The sequence below is a fragment of the Dermacentor andersoni genome, chromosome 2 (genome assembly GCF_023375885.2).
Source record: "Dermacentor andersoni chromosome 2, qqDerAnde1_hic_scaffold, whole genome shotgun sequence".
Lineage (NCBI taxonomy): Eukaryota > Metazoa > Arthropoda > Arachnida > Ixodida > Ixodidae > Dermacentor > Dermacentor andersoni.
The window spans coordinates 163951389-163968739 of NC_092815.1; positions in this window are offsets into that span (position 1 = coordinate 163951389).

Sequence of the window (17351 nt, forward strand, 5' to 3'; positions counted from 1 at the left end):
TACTCTGTCTGGTGCGCGTTACATCGTAGGAAAGTTGCATAGGTTCATCTTTTGTTGGTTGTCAAACATGCGGGCTCATTGAAGTGTACATGTAGCTGTCCAGCTTAATTTGCCAACTTGTAATCTGTGGGCACTGCTGAAAACAATTAAGCTGTCGCCAGTAAACGTGTTGATTGAACGCGAGGCTGCTTAATCGAATGCATGGTGCAATCTGCGCGGAATGAACGGATTGATATTGCCAATATATTCTTAAAGACTAACAAATTCATTGCGGCATTTAAAGTGGACCAGAAATGCGGCCGCGTGCCGACATGATGTTGCGGTTTCAACATATGGCGAAGCAAACATAATGCTATCCACCAGGGCAGGGTATTCAAATCTTGACCCTTGGCTGATGCGCGTCAGGAAGCAGCACACACTAAACACTGATTTTGAATCGCGCTTGGCAGTTTGTGGTTAATAGTATGCACCACGCAGAACGAGAGTGGCGAAGTCAGTGAACGTACCCGTATTACGGAGGCTATTTCAGGCAATACTGTGAGTGCACGAGGAGTACAGCGTACTTTGGAAAAATATCGACCAGCCTGAACAATCCCGCCTGCTCTGGTAGAGAGTGTGTTCGCCCTGCAGTGACGTCTGTTTGGTTTCCGGCCTATTAACAAAGAATTGTTCAACTAACTCTTTTTTTGTTATACGCTTAGTAATATCCTGCTTTTTTGCATTTTACAGGATAGTCTAGATTTCCTTCCTTAGTCACCTACACACACTCTCGCACGTGCTAGAAGTTGTGGTAATGTACACTGCATGAGCGCTGCGATACTGGGTTTAACTACAGTTTAACATATTTGAGGGCGCCTAAGCTTCGCATTTAAGAGTGGAACGCGATAGTATTCAAATATACCTGACTGCTTCTCACGATTCCTGCGAGGTACAGCCAATGTAACCGCAATGTTTACCGGGAAATGGTCACAGAGAATGCTATGCACGAAGGCGGGCTTTCTTGTAGAAAGGTGGCCTCTTGCGTTGGCCGTGATGCGGAGCGCCGAGCGCCATCTGGTAGTGTGTCAAGCGAGAGGGCGCGCCGCCCATGGACTCCGAGATATTCGCGCGCCGGCGCTCGCAAATAGCGGATGCTGCGACCGGTCTGTGCATGGTAGAAACGCTGGAAAAGGGGTTTTCTTGAGTTTTCCCCTAACAGAATTATGTTTTGTGGTATATTCAAATTACAATCCTACGCTACCATTCTGCAGGTTGTGTGAAAGTCGTATTTCACAATTTCGCCATGTATTTTAGCTAGAGAAATACAATTAGCTGAGTAACTTCCTTTCACCACGTGGAGGGCCTGGGTTTAGGTTGTTCAAAAATCTTTGTGCCGAAACGACGTGTGGCGCTGGACGCCGGACGCCGACCCCCCATTTTCTGTGACACGGGGCCCTTTACACTATGGCGTTAAAGAAGCTTGGTATTTCTTGCTAAAGAATATGTGACACGGTTGATCTCTCCGAGGCTTATTATATCGCTTGCGCATCGTGTATTTCTAGGTAGGGCTCAACTTCCAGCAACTTTGGACGACATCTACAATTCACATCTGAAGAGATCCGGAAAAAAAATGGAGCAAACCTGTATCGCGGCCAAGCCAAGCTCTTGCTCAAGAATAAGATGCGCCACATGAAGTGCACATAGAACTCTGCAACTACCGCATGATTGGCTCTCACTCGTTCTCTATATTTCCTGCTGTGACAGCAACTATAATACAAACATGCAAGACTATTTTGAACGTAGCCTAAAATATCCGTTTATTTTATAGGTTGCATGCCTATCACTGGTCAAGAATCGGCAACGCGCCACAAATGCAGAAGCCGTGGAATCAAGCAAGATGAGCAAATTTAGATTCTTCCCTAGCAGTTTGTTGCGCGCACTGCCTAATAAATGGCAATATGGGCTTTCGGCTTCACTCGCCCACTCGATTGCGCTGTACGAATATTTATCTATCCGGATGCACCGCATGAAAAGGGAGCATCAGAATTATTGGCATGTTAATTGCGATATGGATTGCTGCTGCTGTTGAGCACGATGTTAAACGCTGTAGAGCCGGAGAGGAATGCAAAAAAAAAAAGTTTATATCTAGATATATTTGTGCGCTTTAAGGAACGGCATTAGTCGAAATTACTTCACAGCAACTACAAAGTTATGTCTAATACCGCACATGTTCTTTCCGGGCTGCCCTGCAGTGAGCGTAGCGGCACGTGTATGATTTGGTACTAGAAAACAGAAGTAAGTACTCGTCGGACTTTACATGAACATTGAGCTTGCTGTCTGTAAGTTCGTTAAAGTATGAATTGGACAGGTGTCCTTAGCTTGGTTCTTTAAAACCAAATTTTTTAACCATGACGAACTCAATCCAGCAAATCATAAGCTCGACGAGGGCTAGAGTCCACAGTACTGAACTATAAATGCCTTTGGCGACGAGAAACCCTAAGCCGGAGGAGACATACTTCTTTGCGATTGCTATTAATCCGAAAAGAGTACCACAGTCATCGGCGGCGGTGTACCAAAGTGCTGAATATGGTACGTTGAATAACATTGCTTCAGTTGGCAAACTTCATCTTGCAGTTGTAAATGTTGACACTTCAGCAGTGCGCCGAAATAAATAACGATACAGAAAATAAAGGATACCTACGTACGTTAGGAACACATACCAAAATTTTGAGAGATATAGACAACATTATTTGCACGACTAAGCCATTATTTTGCACTGCACTGATTCTCTGGGCTACAAATATAAGGTATTGCTAACAACCTTGCTGATATTTGAAAAGTGTATTACAAGGAACACAGACGAAGGAAATGTGTACACGCGTACAAAATGCAGTTGATATTTGTGTGTTGTCTAAGACTAAATACCTCTTGTCTTTTTATTTTTCTGGATTACTGAAACAATAGAAAGGTGTGTATTAAGCACTCTCGCCGCTCATTCGCTATCGAGTAACGGCAGTAATGTTGCAATGTAATGCGATATTAATAGCTAGGTGTCAGAAAAACGAGTAAGGAAGAGGCTGAACATGGAAGACAAACAGTGCAGGAGTGCTACAATAACTCAGGGCCGAAGTAATGGAAGCACGACCATTAGTATAGCAAATTTAGTGCACCATGTTTAAATTATTTTTGATATTGCTCTGTAGGTTCTTTTTTCCGAATTTTATTTTAGTTCCTTCTCCGACCACCTATTAATTATTAGCTCACGTTTATTATGCGTTGCGCTGCCTCCTTGTGACGCAAGATTCCAACGCATCTTCAAAATGATCATGCAGGTATACCAAGTGGGAAGCGGCGGTGAATCTGGTTATTTATTTAGCTGTGCTGGATAGCATAATGCTCAGATTTCGGCCACCGTCGCTATGCAACAAAACTGCGCCGATCACGGCTCACTAACAACCCGCGTTGCGCCATCATACGAAAGGGGTTTTCATTGCGCGTGGCCACGCAGGTGTGCGTCCCTCCTTCTGCTCGGCGAAGCAGACCAGAAGGGACGAACTCGGCTGCAGCTTCACTGCGGCCATTGCCATGTATGCAAACAGCTTCCACACCAGTGTGCAGGTTCGGGTACGAGTGCGTATGCCCTAGATTATACCATATGCGAGGGGGGTGGGGAGTGTATGCACCGAGAAAAGGTTGCATTCGTTTGCAACGACCCACCGGAGACGTGAGCAGACACGCCGGCACCGCTGTAATACTGCGGGCTTGCAGCCTCGTATGCTTCCGTGCACCACTTCACTTCCGTGTTCGGATCAGGCACAGAGAGTGCACGCTCTCGGTTAGCGTTTAGTTTGTCTGCGAAGCGTGTTTTGCGGAAACCTGCTACAAGTGAGTTTGCACGAGAGCAACAAACTAAGCTAGGACGTCCAAGAATTATGTAAGTCCGCATATATTATTGCAACAAAAATGAGAAGTCAAGCATGTGTGTCTCCGTGTCACTGATGAAATCATTTTAAATAACTTGTTTCTTATAAAAGTAAAAAAAAGAACATTGGAGGGCGGATAGTGGAGGGCCGAAAGTGGAGCGATTGAAAGCAATAATCTTGAAGGCTAACGTCTCTATTCTGGGGTAAAAAAAACAACAAAATCGACGTTGATGATGAACCGCTCATTTCTTTTCCAGAGCAACGGAATCTGCCAGAATAAGCAGCTGCACTGCACTAAAATTTTACTCAACGTCAGAACTACAATGTCCATGAGCCGCGTCTCACACACGGATTCATAAATGACGAGTTACACTCTACTTACATGATACACCTGCGGCTATTAGAGATAGTCTAGCAGGTAGTCGTTGGTATATTACTGAAACGCACCTCTGTTCATATAAGGCTTCTTCAGGATTCAGACATCAATTGAGAATTCTTGTAAAGATGGCCATCCTTAAGACCGACCTCCATCCCAACGAGCGTTGACTAGATTTTCTCCTCGCAGATAGTCAGGCAACATCAATACAGCAGTAAACGAGCTCCCACTTATAAATTGCAGTTTCTTTCTGTGGATATGTGCAGACTAATCGGACTCGCTTTCTTCAAGCCAAATAACTCGACGTCAGGTGCAACTGTTCTAGAGTGTTATTCGCTCATATGCCTGAAGCCTTCATATTGCAGAACAGTTTCATTTCCACGCACCTGTGTACGTTACGTGTAATGATTGCTGCTGTATCCTATCACGCAGAATACGTATCTACACCTAATCTACTCTATACCAGAATAAATCGATCTCCATACCTATAATAAAAAAAAGCAAACCGGACCAGTAAACCTCCGATGAACCATTTAGGGACTGCAGGAGGGTGCCAAAATCCGATATTATCGCAATGAACTGTTTATTCTCTGTGCGCTCTTCTCATGTTACTCAATTTATTCTTTTTTGCCTTCTTCTTTTTCTCTCGCTATTAGATCGGCGATAGTCATGTGCAACGTAGTAAATTTGCCAGCGTATCTTCCACCTTCTCTGCGTACCTCCATTGGAGTACCCTACATATAGAAGTGACTTCCCTCTGCCGAACACGTGAGAGCAAAATATGAATTTGCACCCCTATATTTCGGTGTAGCTGTAGAGCGGCACGTGTGTGGTGTAAATGTTAACCTGAAGGGTACATTTCCTCGTTATCGAGGGGCTGGTAATGGTGCGGGCAAGTTCTGCACTTATAGCCGGCCACGTGCTTCTCTCAAACATTTTATTGCGATCGCAATTACATAGAACCTCATAGCGCATTTCCGCCGTTTTCGTAGCCGTCGCTTTGATCCGTATAACGTGCAGGTGCAGAGACTAGCTGTGCCGAGGGCACATAGCTTAGTGTGGGGGGTGTTCTTCCCGCTTATAGCCAAATTACACGGGCGCTTGCCGACGTGAGAAAGCTCGCGCCCACGTGCCTACGCATGCGAAGATAGTGCGGGCCTAGATCTACCACCGCGTACGCACATAGAAGTCAATATGAAAAGAAGCTATAGGGGCGTTTCCAGCGCTCGTTCCGCTTGGACGTGTTTTACTGTAGCTCCGGATTTTCGCCCCGTTTGCTGGTTTTTCCCCCTTACTGGAACTCTGTTGTTTATAGACCACTTTGGCGGTTCATAATTACTACTGCAGAAACCGGCAGAAAGTTAGGTGGGCGGATGAGATTAAGAAGTTTGCAGGGACAACATGGCCACAATTAGTACATGACCGGGGCAGTTGGAGAAATATGGGAGAGGCCTTTGCCCTGCAGTGGCCGTAACCAGGCTGATGATGATGATGATGATGATGATGATGATGATGATGATGATGATGATGATGATGATGATGATGATGATGATGAATTACTACTGGCGCCTATCTACAAGATCCGTCGGCATCTACACCCTCCTGCTGCGTCGTCCAGCTCGAGTTCTTGCGCGGCTTCGCGAGTACGAGTGACCCCGCAGCACTCGCCGCGTCGGCGAGGAGCATCCAAGCTGCTGTCCGCTGCGTCGAAGGAGCGGAACACTGCCGATGAAACTGCCATCCAAGTCAGGAGCGTCTGCTTTGTGGGGACAAGCGGAACGTGTGAAGGCGTTACCCTGACGATGGATACCACCAACATGGAGCAGAACAGCCCTGCTGTCATGGCGCCCACCTCGGCCACGAGAACGAAGGAAGCTACCGGCCTTTCATCGGATGAAAATGTCGCAAAAAGGCAGCATTAGTTGAGGCAACATGTAGGTCGTGGATTGATGAATCGCGAAGCGCTCCTGATTTCCTGAGTTCAGCCAACTTCTGCGTCTCTGGGCATCGCTCCGTCACGAAGAACTTGCATTTGAACGGGACCCTGCATCAAATACCCTTCCGTTAGAGGCCCAACGCCTCACTGCAGTAGCTCGGCGCCATGAACACCGCTAAGAACGTGGCCGCTGGATGGGTTGGTGCTCTTCTGCCGGTCCTTCGTCGTCCAGTGCCTCTATTTGGCATACCTTCCGAGTAATGGAACGTTGTCGGCGCCCGCTATAACCGCAGCCTGTGCCCTGTTAGCATCGGGCCAGATAGCAGAAGTATTCCCGGAACCTGTCGGCCACAGCTTTTTCCTGCTTTGAACACAGCACCGCCTCACTTTCTTGTTCAAAACTGTGTTTCCATGGACGCAGGCCCGCCGCTTACGCTCTCCAACAACGAGGACATTCAAGTTGTCTTCACTTTGGCGGAATTATTAGCGACAATAGACCTGTCGAAGCCATGCAGGGCACCAGTACCGGATGACATACCGTATGAACTTTATAAAAACACGGAAGGCAAGGTTCTTGAAGTGCTGTTGGGGGCATAAACGAAGCTTGGGCTAGAGAAGTCATCCCCCTTTTTTGGCGGCATGCAGAAATGGTCCCTATTCCCAAACCCGGAGAGAGAGAGAAAACAAGGGTAGGAAAGGCAGGGAGGTCAACCAGAACAGCATCCGGTTTGCTACCCTACACTGGGGGTGGGGGAAAGGGGAATAGAAAGAGGAAGAAAGGGAGAGAGGAAGCACTGAGTACGTGTGGGAGCGACACCATACACAAGGACACTATAAACGGTCTGTTAAGCCCGTGCACTTCAAGTACCGCACTAGTGCACGAATCGCTTTTCGAGCTAGTGACGGGTGTGGCCACGGTCCGAGTATCTTTGACTCGGTGAAACATCTCGAGTCTAGTCTGCGTAAAGTTGCCCGCAGAGAGAGGCGTTGGACATCGTAGCGAGGGCAGGTACACAATAGGTGCTCGATGGTCTCCTCGCACCCACAGGAGTCGCACATCGGGCTCTCGGCCATTCCCATACGGTAGGAGTATGCGTTCGTGAACGCCACTCCCAGCCACAAGCGACACAACAAGGTTGCTTCGCCGCGGGGAAGGCTAGATGGCAGTTGTAGCCGTAGCGTGGGGTCCAGTTTACGTAATCTGCAATTTAGGCCACTTGAAATCCAGAGATCTTGGGACTTCTTACGCGCAAGTTGGCGAAGTTCTCTGGCAGCGTCCGACCTCGCCAAAGGTGTTGGACGCGTCTTGGTATCTTCGTGGGCACACCGGGCAGCCTTGTCAGCTAGGTTGTTGCCGACGATGCCACAGTGAGCAGGAATCCACTGAAATATAATGTGGTGTCCACTTTCCAGAGCATGGTGGTGCAGTTCCCTGATTCCAGATGTCATTTGCTCGTAAGTTCTGGGACGTAATGCGGACTTGATGCTGTGAAGGGCTGCCTTTGAGTCACAAAATACGACCCATTTCTCTGTAGGCTCTTCGGTGATGTACATCATAGCGGCATGGAGAGCTGCAAGTTCTGCCGATGTAGATGTAGTCGTGTGCGACAATTTGAATTTAACTGTAACGTTCTTGGCTGGAACGACGAATGCGGCAGTTGAGCTGGTAGGTGAGGTGGAACCATCGGTATATATATGTATGCGGTCATGATACGTCTGGTGCAGTAATATGAGTGTAAGTTGCTTCAGAGCCGGCGATGGATGATTGGACTTTTTTGTAATTCCAGGAATAGCAAAATTCACTTGAGGCTGTCGCAGGCACCACAGGGGAGAGGAAGGCTTCGCCGCCGGTGTAAATGATGCCGGTATGTACTCATGATGAGCGCTAATAACTCGTGAAAAGGTCGCTTGAGGTCTCTCGGCTGGTAGGGAGGCCAAATGATGGTCGGGGATCCTTGACAGATGGCGAATGTGCGCTCTGAGAGTGTCGACAGCTACATGTGTCTGGATTGTATGGTCTCCTGCGATGGCGATTGTCGCTGCTGTTGAGGTGCACCTAGGCAGCCCTAAACACGTCCGTAGGGCTTGACCTTGTATGCTCTCCAAGGCGCGAAAGTTCGTCTTGCATGCATTTGACAATACTGGTAGGCTGTAACGAAGGAGTCCGAGAAACAAAACCCTGTACAGCTGCAACATAGAATGGACTGGTGTACCCGAGTTTTTCCCGCATAGAAATCGGAAGACCTGAGCAATGGCGACTAGCTTCTTCTTCAGATAGACGCAGTAAGGGCTCCATGAGAGGTTGCGGTCAATGATGACGCCCAGAAAGCGATGCGTCTTAACATAGAGTACAGCTTGACCATTGATCGTAACAGGATACGATGACATTTGTTTCCGCGTAAAACCAAGTAATGCGCACTTTTCAGTAGACACACTGAGGCCTTGCTCTCGGAGATAAGAAGCCGTCATGGTTGCCGCCCGCTGAAGCCTGGCTCTTAGCTGAGGGCAAGTCACCGCAGAGGCCCAGATGCAAATGTCGTCGGCGTATATTGAGACATGTACTGTCTGCGGTAGGTAATCCGCTAGTCCTACCAGGACGAGATTGAACAAAATAGGGCTCAACACTCCACCCTGCGGCACACCACGGCAGATGGAATGGTCTGAAGTTGGGCCGTCTTCGGTCTGTAAGAAAAAACGCCTCTCAGTCAAATAGTCCCGAATCCATTGATACATCCGGCCACCAACTCCAACAGCCTCAAGTGAGTTTAGTATGGCCTCGTGGGCGACGTTGTCGTATGCTCCTTTTATATCCAGAAAAAGTGCCGCAGATAGGCGCTTGAGGCTTTTTTGATTTTGGACCCATGTTACGATGTCAATGACGTTGTCGATGGACGTGCGACCTCGACGAAAACCTGTCATGGCGTCCGGATAGATGTTGAATCGTTCTAGGTACCATTCCAATCGAGCAAGAATCATTCTTTCCATCACTTTGCCGACGCAGCTCGAAAGCGCAATCGGACGATATGATGAGATCTCAAGCGGAGACTTTCCAGGTTTCAGAATGGGGATCAAGCGGCTCAATTTCCATTGTTTAGGAACGGCGCCGTTCTGCCAAGATTCATTGTAGTAGTTGAGCAGCTCATCACGTGCGTCATGTCCAAGGTGGCATAGGGCAGCATACGTGATGCCATCAGGTCCTGGTGACGAAGAACGCCGGCAGGTCGCCAACGCAGCATCGAGTTCTTCGAGTGAAAATAGCACGTTCATTTCTGGTACACGTGCCTCAGGGATGTGATTCAATGCTACGTCAGTAATGATGGCCACGGACCCAGCAACCCGTGCACAGAACTCTTCAGCCACTTGAAGTTCCGAGCGGAGTTGGTAGAGGGCCAGAGCAGCGAAGGGCTTCCTTTGATGCGGAGATGAGCGAAGACCCCTAACCGTTCTCCATATGTGCGAGAGCGACCCGGAGAACCCCAAGAAAAGCACTAACCTCAACGTTAGGCAAGCTGATGGAGCGTATGGTCACGACACGCATTACAAGGTGGCTCGAGCGGTACTCATGGTATCATCCTGTCCAAATCGGGTTCCCTGCTCATCTAGCCGCAGAGGATCGCCTTGCGTACCTATCTTCTATGGTTCTCATCGGAGGCCGCTCCCGAAGAATTCGCACCATTCTGGCAATGGATATTCGTAGAGCGTACGACCGTGTGAGTCACGAAGCAATTGTCGGAATTCTCCATTCGCTTCAGTTCCCTAGCCGTGTCTGCACATTCATCGAAGCCTTCATGCGCGCTCGCCCCTTCTCCATTCGCCTGGCTGGCCAAGCAGCAGGTCAGTTCGTCGCACATCGGGGTGTCCCACAAGGATCTGTTCTCGCATCAGACCTTTTGAATATAGCCCTCCTTCAACTTGCTTGGAAGCTAGCGACGATACATAACGCACCGTACCTAATGTACGCAGATTACATCCCTGTCTGGTCAGTTGATCCTGAAATCTGCTACCAAGAGGAAGCGCTCCAAGAGGCCCTAAACGTGACGCACAACTGGTATGCTCAGATAGGGCTTCAAACTTCCAAGGACAAGACGACGTACATGTCCGTCGCGAACAAGTATGGGCGCCGTCTACTGGCACTGCGGCTCCTTCAGTTAACTGTGGATCAGCAACCACTATACGAGGCTTCAGCTCTCCGAGGCTTCAGCCCTGCCTTGCAATGGATTCCTCCGGATCTGGGGGACCATGGGTCAAAAATTTAAAGCAACAGGCCGTAGAAACGATATAGTTCATACGTCGGATTGCAAAGAAATCTGGCGGAGCGAGCACCAACATTTCTCGCCTTCTTGTCCGTTCTGTTATGCAACCACGACTCGTCTACAGAGCCCGGTTTCATCATCTCAGGAAGGCACATTGGGCTCGCCTTGAGGCCATTAATAACGAAGCCATGCAGACCATACCAGGACTACCCCGTCTCACTCCGTTGCCAGCTCTACAGGCCGAGTCCCAACAGAACACTTTTGACGAACTGTCCCGGAACATGGGACACGAAATAGACAATCCAGCATCTACGAGACCCGATGTAGCTCCGTTTAAGGGGATACAATTAAGTGACAATAAGCCTCTTGGTCGTCGGTATAGCCCGGTTCCTCGCCAGGCGAATGCCCAAGTTTCCCGCCTTCGTCGCGCCTATGATAATCAAGATGATGCGGCTCTTGTAGCATACACTGATGCCAGTGTTAATGGCACCATGATTCACACAGCTCTCGTGTGTCCATTGATACCAAAGGCAGGCCAGACGTGCTCGTATGTTGCCGATCCTGCACCCCCGGCCTATCTTGCCGAGCTTGCTGCCATACGAGACGGCTTGGCCGCGTTGATACGTACCGTTCAAGCTGCTCCGTACTCTCAACTTATCATTCGCACAGAGTCAATCCACCCACGACCTACGTATGGTATCTCGGTTCACTCTATTCTCAGATAACACTCACCGTCTTGGTGCCACTACGAATATCCTCATACGCGTCCAGTGGGTGCCTCGAACGGCACTGCCGGGTCTCCTTGAAGCAGATAAGGCAACCCACCCACAGATTACGACATACCCACTTCCACATTTACCTGAAGACGCATGTGGATGACTGATCCGGGAAAAGGAAAACCTCCGACGTACCACACGAGATCTCACACCTCCGTGTGGGTTAGACCTCCCTGGTGGGTTAACCCGCCGAGAGGAGGTTACGTTAAGGAGGCTACGTGTCGGGCTCGCGCTCACCCCGTCTGTGGCCGCTCTCGCCACAACAGTGCCATGGTCCTTACGGCTCATTGTGCCCATTTTGTAACACAGAAATCCGAAATGTGACAGTGACACACCTACTATGGACGTGCCCAGGACTTCATCGAAGCCGTCTCCACCACCTCCGGGCAACAGGCCTTCGGCCTGTCCGCCCACCCGACCTTGAACGTTGGATTCATGGACCACATCATCGTTCACACCTAGATTTCTTGCACGAGTCTAATCTCTTCTTGTGCTTTTAACATTATTTGTGTTATGCCCAAGGGCAAGCTTTCGAATTTAAAGAAAGAAGAAGCTATGGGGCCTGCCGGAGTGCGCAGGCTGAATAACGCTATGTAATTCAGGTAGCACACATCATCTCCTGATTGATGCCAGTCTAGGACCTTATGCGAATGTAAATGTTTGCAGAATGAATATACAGAGTAGCTAGAGCTGCACAAGGAAATATACCAGTTATGTACAGTAGTTGCCACAGGCAGATAAAGTCAGTAAACGAACAGCATCTTCTGTCGATGTAAGCAGATTATTTTATATTATTATTAAAAGAGAATGTTGGATGCATCGCATAAGTGTTCGCCGGATTTATTAGCACGGCGCAGCAGCAAACAGTCTTACGCTACGTCCACTTACACGACATCCCTATTCAATAGAAAACCTGTGCAGTCGATATCAGCTGCGTTTTGGTATCGCTAGATAACGACGCCGGACTTCGAATTCATGCGGTCCCAATGGGGCGTTTTTCACCTGGCGTTTAGGCGTAAAGAAAGATACGAAATACACGCACCTACGGCATATACAGGGTGTCACGACTATCATGAACCAACATTTAAACATTTGCAAATACCACGTAGCAAATGCCACACGACTGGCCACTCGAGGCACTTTGCGTGTATTCGTGGGCGTTTTTCGCGCTCCGAAAAACACTTTTATGCAGCACGTATTGAGCAATAGACAGCTGTATAGAGAGTTTTTCATGTTGTTCTACAATTTACTCACTGATACTTTCAGCTAGTTATGTTATTTTAGAAGTTGATTTATTATTAATACTGATTATGTAATTAGTCGGAATACAAAAAAATAATCTGAATATCTCCAAGCGACGCCCAATAATATGACCTTGGTTCTGTCCAGCTACGTGCCATTTTCGTATTTTTAAATCTTGATGCATGATAGTTGGGACACCTTTTAGGACGCATATAATGTTGTATAGAAGTTGCGTGTATCATTTGAGGCACACTGGTCAATTCGCATTGTGAAATTTCGTCATCGTCTCTCTGACTACCACACACACCCTGTTCTTAAAGCAGACGAACTATGGTATTGTTAGAATGCCTAACACATCAGTTTCTATTGCAAGCAATACTTCTTTGCTTTTTCAACTAAACGGCCACCAGCCATAACCTGCAGTCATAACAAACAAATTCTGAGACAGCAGCGCGTACTTTGCAGTGGCGAAATGGTACGTGTCGGGGGAAGAATTTACTTCAGTGTACATTAAAATTTTTCCGCCAAATACCCTAAATAGAACAAAGGGAATCTGTGATAATTACCACTCAAACTTAACATGGTCACAAAGCCGGGTTCCGTGATGTAGGGTTATATATAGCGGTTGTAGTAACGTATTACAATATACAAGGCACAATACAAGGCACACAAGGCACAAGCCATGGGCTTATCCTGTGAATAACGCAAATCCTTTCCTTCTTTCTTCAGAGGGAGGGGTGAGGTGGCGGCAATACACTAATCTTTTGAATTAATGGTAGACTCTCCGTATCACTCTTTTATGGTTCTGGACTCAAATTTCACTAATAATAATGCTTCTTTGTCTGTTTCACAGTTGCTGCAGTGTGACAATAAAGATACAGCCATGTTCTGAGCTTACAACTGCTTAACGCAGTACAATTTAGCAAGACCGTGCGTAGAATAACTCTTTTTCATATGTTCATTGTAGAAAACGTACATATGTTTACAAAATTTCAATCACACTGAAATTATGTCAATCGAAATTAGCTTTCGTAATTTACACACATATAACGCTTTGGAAAACCCCAAATGTTTGCTTTCCCGCTTGGAACTGCCCTGACGACGGCGCCACAAAATTTATGTGTGGAAGTGTCATTTAGCATATGGGGGAGGTTTTAGCGCTGTAGCTTGTTATGACGGGATGGCACTAATGTAGTAATTGTCTCAGCAATAGTATAATTCGCATCGCACTCGTAAATCCCAGTGGTCCGAGTAAGTTGGGATGGAATCTAGGCGAATATAAGCAAGGGTGACTAGAACCCAGAGAAAGCTGCAACGATCAATTTGACTATCATCAATCGTTTGCAGCGAGCGACACGCATCCTCCTTTGGCAAAGGATACACATTATATTCAAACAGATATATATATATATATATATGTCAATGGTTACCTCAAATTATCTTTACATTGTGAAATAAAAACAGCGCCAGATGAAGCAGCTGCTCAAATGCGAATAGCTTAAACAACGTGTTGCTGTGGTAGAGAACATCTATGTTTATTGGTAACAAAAATAGGCATTTAACACGATTATAGATAGCATCCAGTGTTCCATTTATGCCTTTCATTCAATCCTTACCAGCGCTGCGACTGTGTCTAGCTGCAACTGTGTAAGCTCACTCATGTGTTTAGGTAAGTCGCAAATCCTGCCGCTTAACAATGCCATCGTATAGCGTTCGTGATGCCTCGGACAACTGCAGCTACGGTCACCAAGCCCGCAACCATACTTTAGTTCAGACTCACGCCATTCCAGTTGAAAAGCATAAATTACATTTTTTTTTCAACATTTTGGGGTTTGTGTGAAAGAACCACGATCCTGATACGAGGCACGCCCCAGTTCGGAATAATTCTGACCACGTGTCTTTTTTGTTTTTTTAATGTACACATATAAATCAAAGTACAGAGCGTTTTCGCATTTCACCTCCGTGTTGAAATATGCCCGCAATATTGAGTTCAGCGGTCCAACGCCACAGCCACTGTGCGGCTGCGGCCGGACAAGTACAGAAATGTGGAAGGAAGTCATGTGGGATGTTAACGGCTAAAAATATTCCGGTGCTGTTTGCGCTTCGCCGAGGCAGTCTGTAGACCAAATATTTTTACTCCAACTTCTCTTAACCAGATATGATGTTTTGTGTGTAGTTTTGTTGGAAGCCTCTGGAACTTGTCTGCACTGAGCCGTGTAGCGGCACTCCATCAATGCGCCTCTATTACACACAATGCCATCTTTAGTCCCAGTCATGTTGACAAGAGAAGCGCAACGCCAACTTACTTTGTCCATCTCGTCTGGTTATGACAGAACTTCCCGGTTTATAGTTACAAAAAGCCGTCTGTAGCCGCATTTCTGCACTCAGCTTAGAGGCACGCAGGCACCAAAATCCAATCCGGAATCGACCCATCCGGATTGGCCGGACCTTCGGGTAGCGGACAGCAGCTTTCTCCTGCCGGAGTTCTCCTGACAGGCCGAGATAAAGCTGGAAAATCAAGAATTTGTCGTTATTGAATCTACAAGTTAACTTCGAGGCCACACTTTTGCGCCTGTCTCAGTTTCTGTGATCTGGTATTTTTCACGCTTGCTTATTTCAACCGTCCTTTTCTTCGATGCGTTGCAGAAAAAGATCCCCTATCAGCGCCTGGTATAGCCGTGAATACCCCATGAGCACCAACGACAGAAAATTTGTAACCATATGTAGGTTTTTTTTGCAATTTTTCTAGTCGCTCAAATTTTTTCTGCTTGTGGTCCATTCAACAACCTTAATGAACTTGTTTTTTTATCGTCAGATATTGGTATTTCCTCGGTGTACGTTACCAGTCATCTTACATGCGTCCTCTGCATTCCTATGAGTTGCTATAGTTGCTACACAGATTGCTTGTGCTCGTTGTTGTTTGTTAGGTGGTAAAGTGTTGCCAATACAGAAAGCACAGAGGCTATCGCTGGCTTGTAAGTACGGTAAGGCCATGTTCTTCTGAGAAGCACCTTCTCTACCTCGTGATTATTCAGTATTTAGTTTTGCTGCGATAGCAATTATGTGGACACTCCAGACGCGTTTCTGCCGTCTGCGTCCCCGTGAGGTTCCGCATAAACTCTAAGGGCGATAAGACCGTCGCCAGGCACCCTATGCTGCATGTATGAGTGAAAGCACGCGAGGGGAGCCGACGATCGCGGCTCACTATGGTGCGCGGCGTCTCTCGTCGCTCGAAAGGCCCTGTGGGGATGGTAGGAAAGAAGGAGTAACGACGGGGTTGTACTCCACCAGCAACTGCGTATTTCATGACTGGGCGCCAGGGGAACCGACGATCGCGGCTAATTTCCCGCGCGGAAGGAAGAAAGCCCTGAGGCAGCGCAGTCGATGCTTCGCCTTTCTAGAGAAACTGCGACTTTTTCGTTTTTGAAGCTCCGAAATCTTAACACATAATGTGATTTTTACGCTAATTAAAATTTTTCTGGAGCCTTCTTGCCTTATCAGTCTACGAAATAATGACCTTGCAGTAGTGACATGATCGAATGTGTATCTGAGTGGTGGCATTTACAATTTGGGAAACTAGAATTGTGGTACACTTACTTATTAAAATCCTGACACTCCTTCTAACTAGTATTATTGATACAAGTAGTCAAAGAAGTACTCCAGTTCTCCATTCCATTGTGGCACAAGGTAAGAAGCCAAAGCTGCGCTTCCGGTAGGCATTGTCAACTTGAGTGCACCAATGGGACGGAACATTGCAGTTCAACTGTTATGGCATCAAAGGCATTAGTCTATTCGTTCCTAAAAACCTGTAAGAGACCCCAAAAACAAAAGCAATACTGCGAACTGTGGAAGGCTTGGCTGGGGCCCTTTTAAATAAATTATCTGTGTGAGGCGCAAGCTTTATTATTCGACAGCCATCTCGTCGACTTCAGTAGCAAAGCATGGACATGTAGCACGCCATTGCCGACGCCACCCTTCCAGCCTCCATAGACGCTGTGTGAGCGACTGCCTGCAATCTTTGCAAATTTTCTTGTGCTGCATGAGATGACAGGTGACTCCGCTTCGCCCGAAAACCAGCCATTATTCAGCTGTTGCTCATCGTCTCACCACCTTAACTCTCTGCCTCTCTCTCTCAGTTGTATGACTGTGGCCCTCCGCTCAAGCCACGGATATTTACCCGCCACTGTTTCCGGGGCACAAATGTATCATTGTCTAACATTCCGTATACTCGCGATTCCCCACCAATTTCATAAAAGCGTTCAAAGATGGTTCTTGTACTCCAGCACTCGTACTGACATTCTCTATGTTATTGGTCAAACATTTGCCACTGACTGAGGAAGATGACGATGAAATCTCCGAGAATTGTCGAATCGCACCGCCGATTGCCAGCAGATTAAGGCTATACCTAGGAGCTCAGTTCACGTCATAATTCAAAATGCATTATATGCCATCGTGTTTTTGTGCTCCCTGCTGGCTTCCAGCAAGTCACACTCGGCGGTAATTTTCTCTCGTGCCAGGAATCCCTTATCAATTGCGCCTGTCTTGATGTGCAAATTGCCGCTTTGGTTTCCAGGTGGCCGGTAACCAGCCATTATTACAATGCCGGCAAAGCACTTGTCCCTGCAGACTAATATAAGCCCAACAGTGCTGTTAATGCAATTACCATTCTTTGCCTTCTTGAGGCGATTTTTAGCCTATCTATCTATCTATCTATCTATCTATCTATCTATCTATCTATCTATCTATCTATCTATCTATCTATCTATCTATCTATCTATCTATCTATCTATCTATCTATCTATCTATCTATCTATCTATCTATCTATCTATCTATCTATCTATCTATCTATCTATCTATCTATCTAT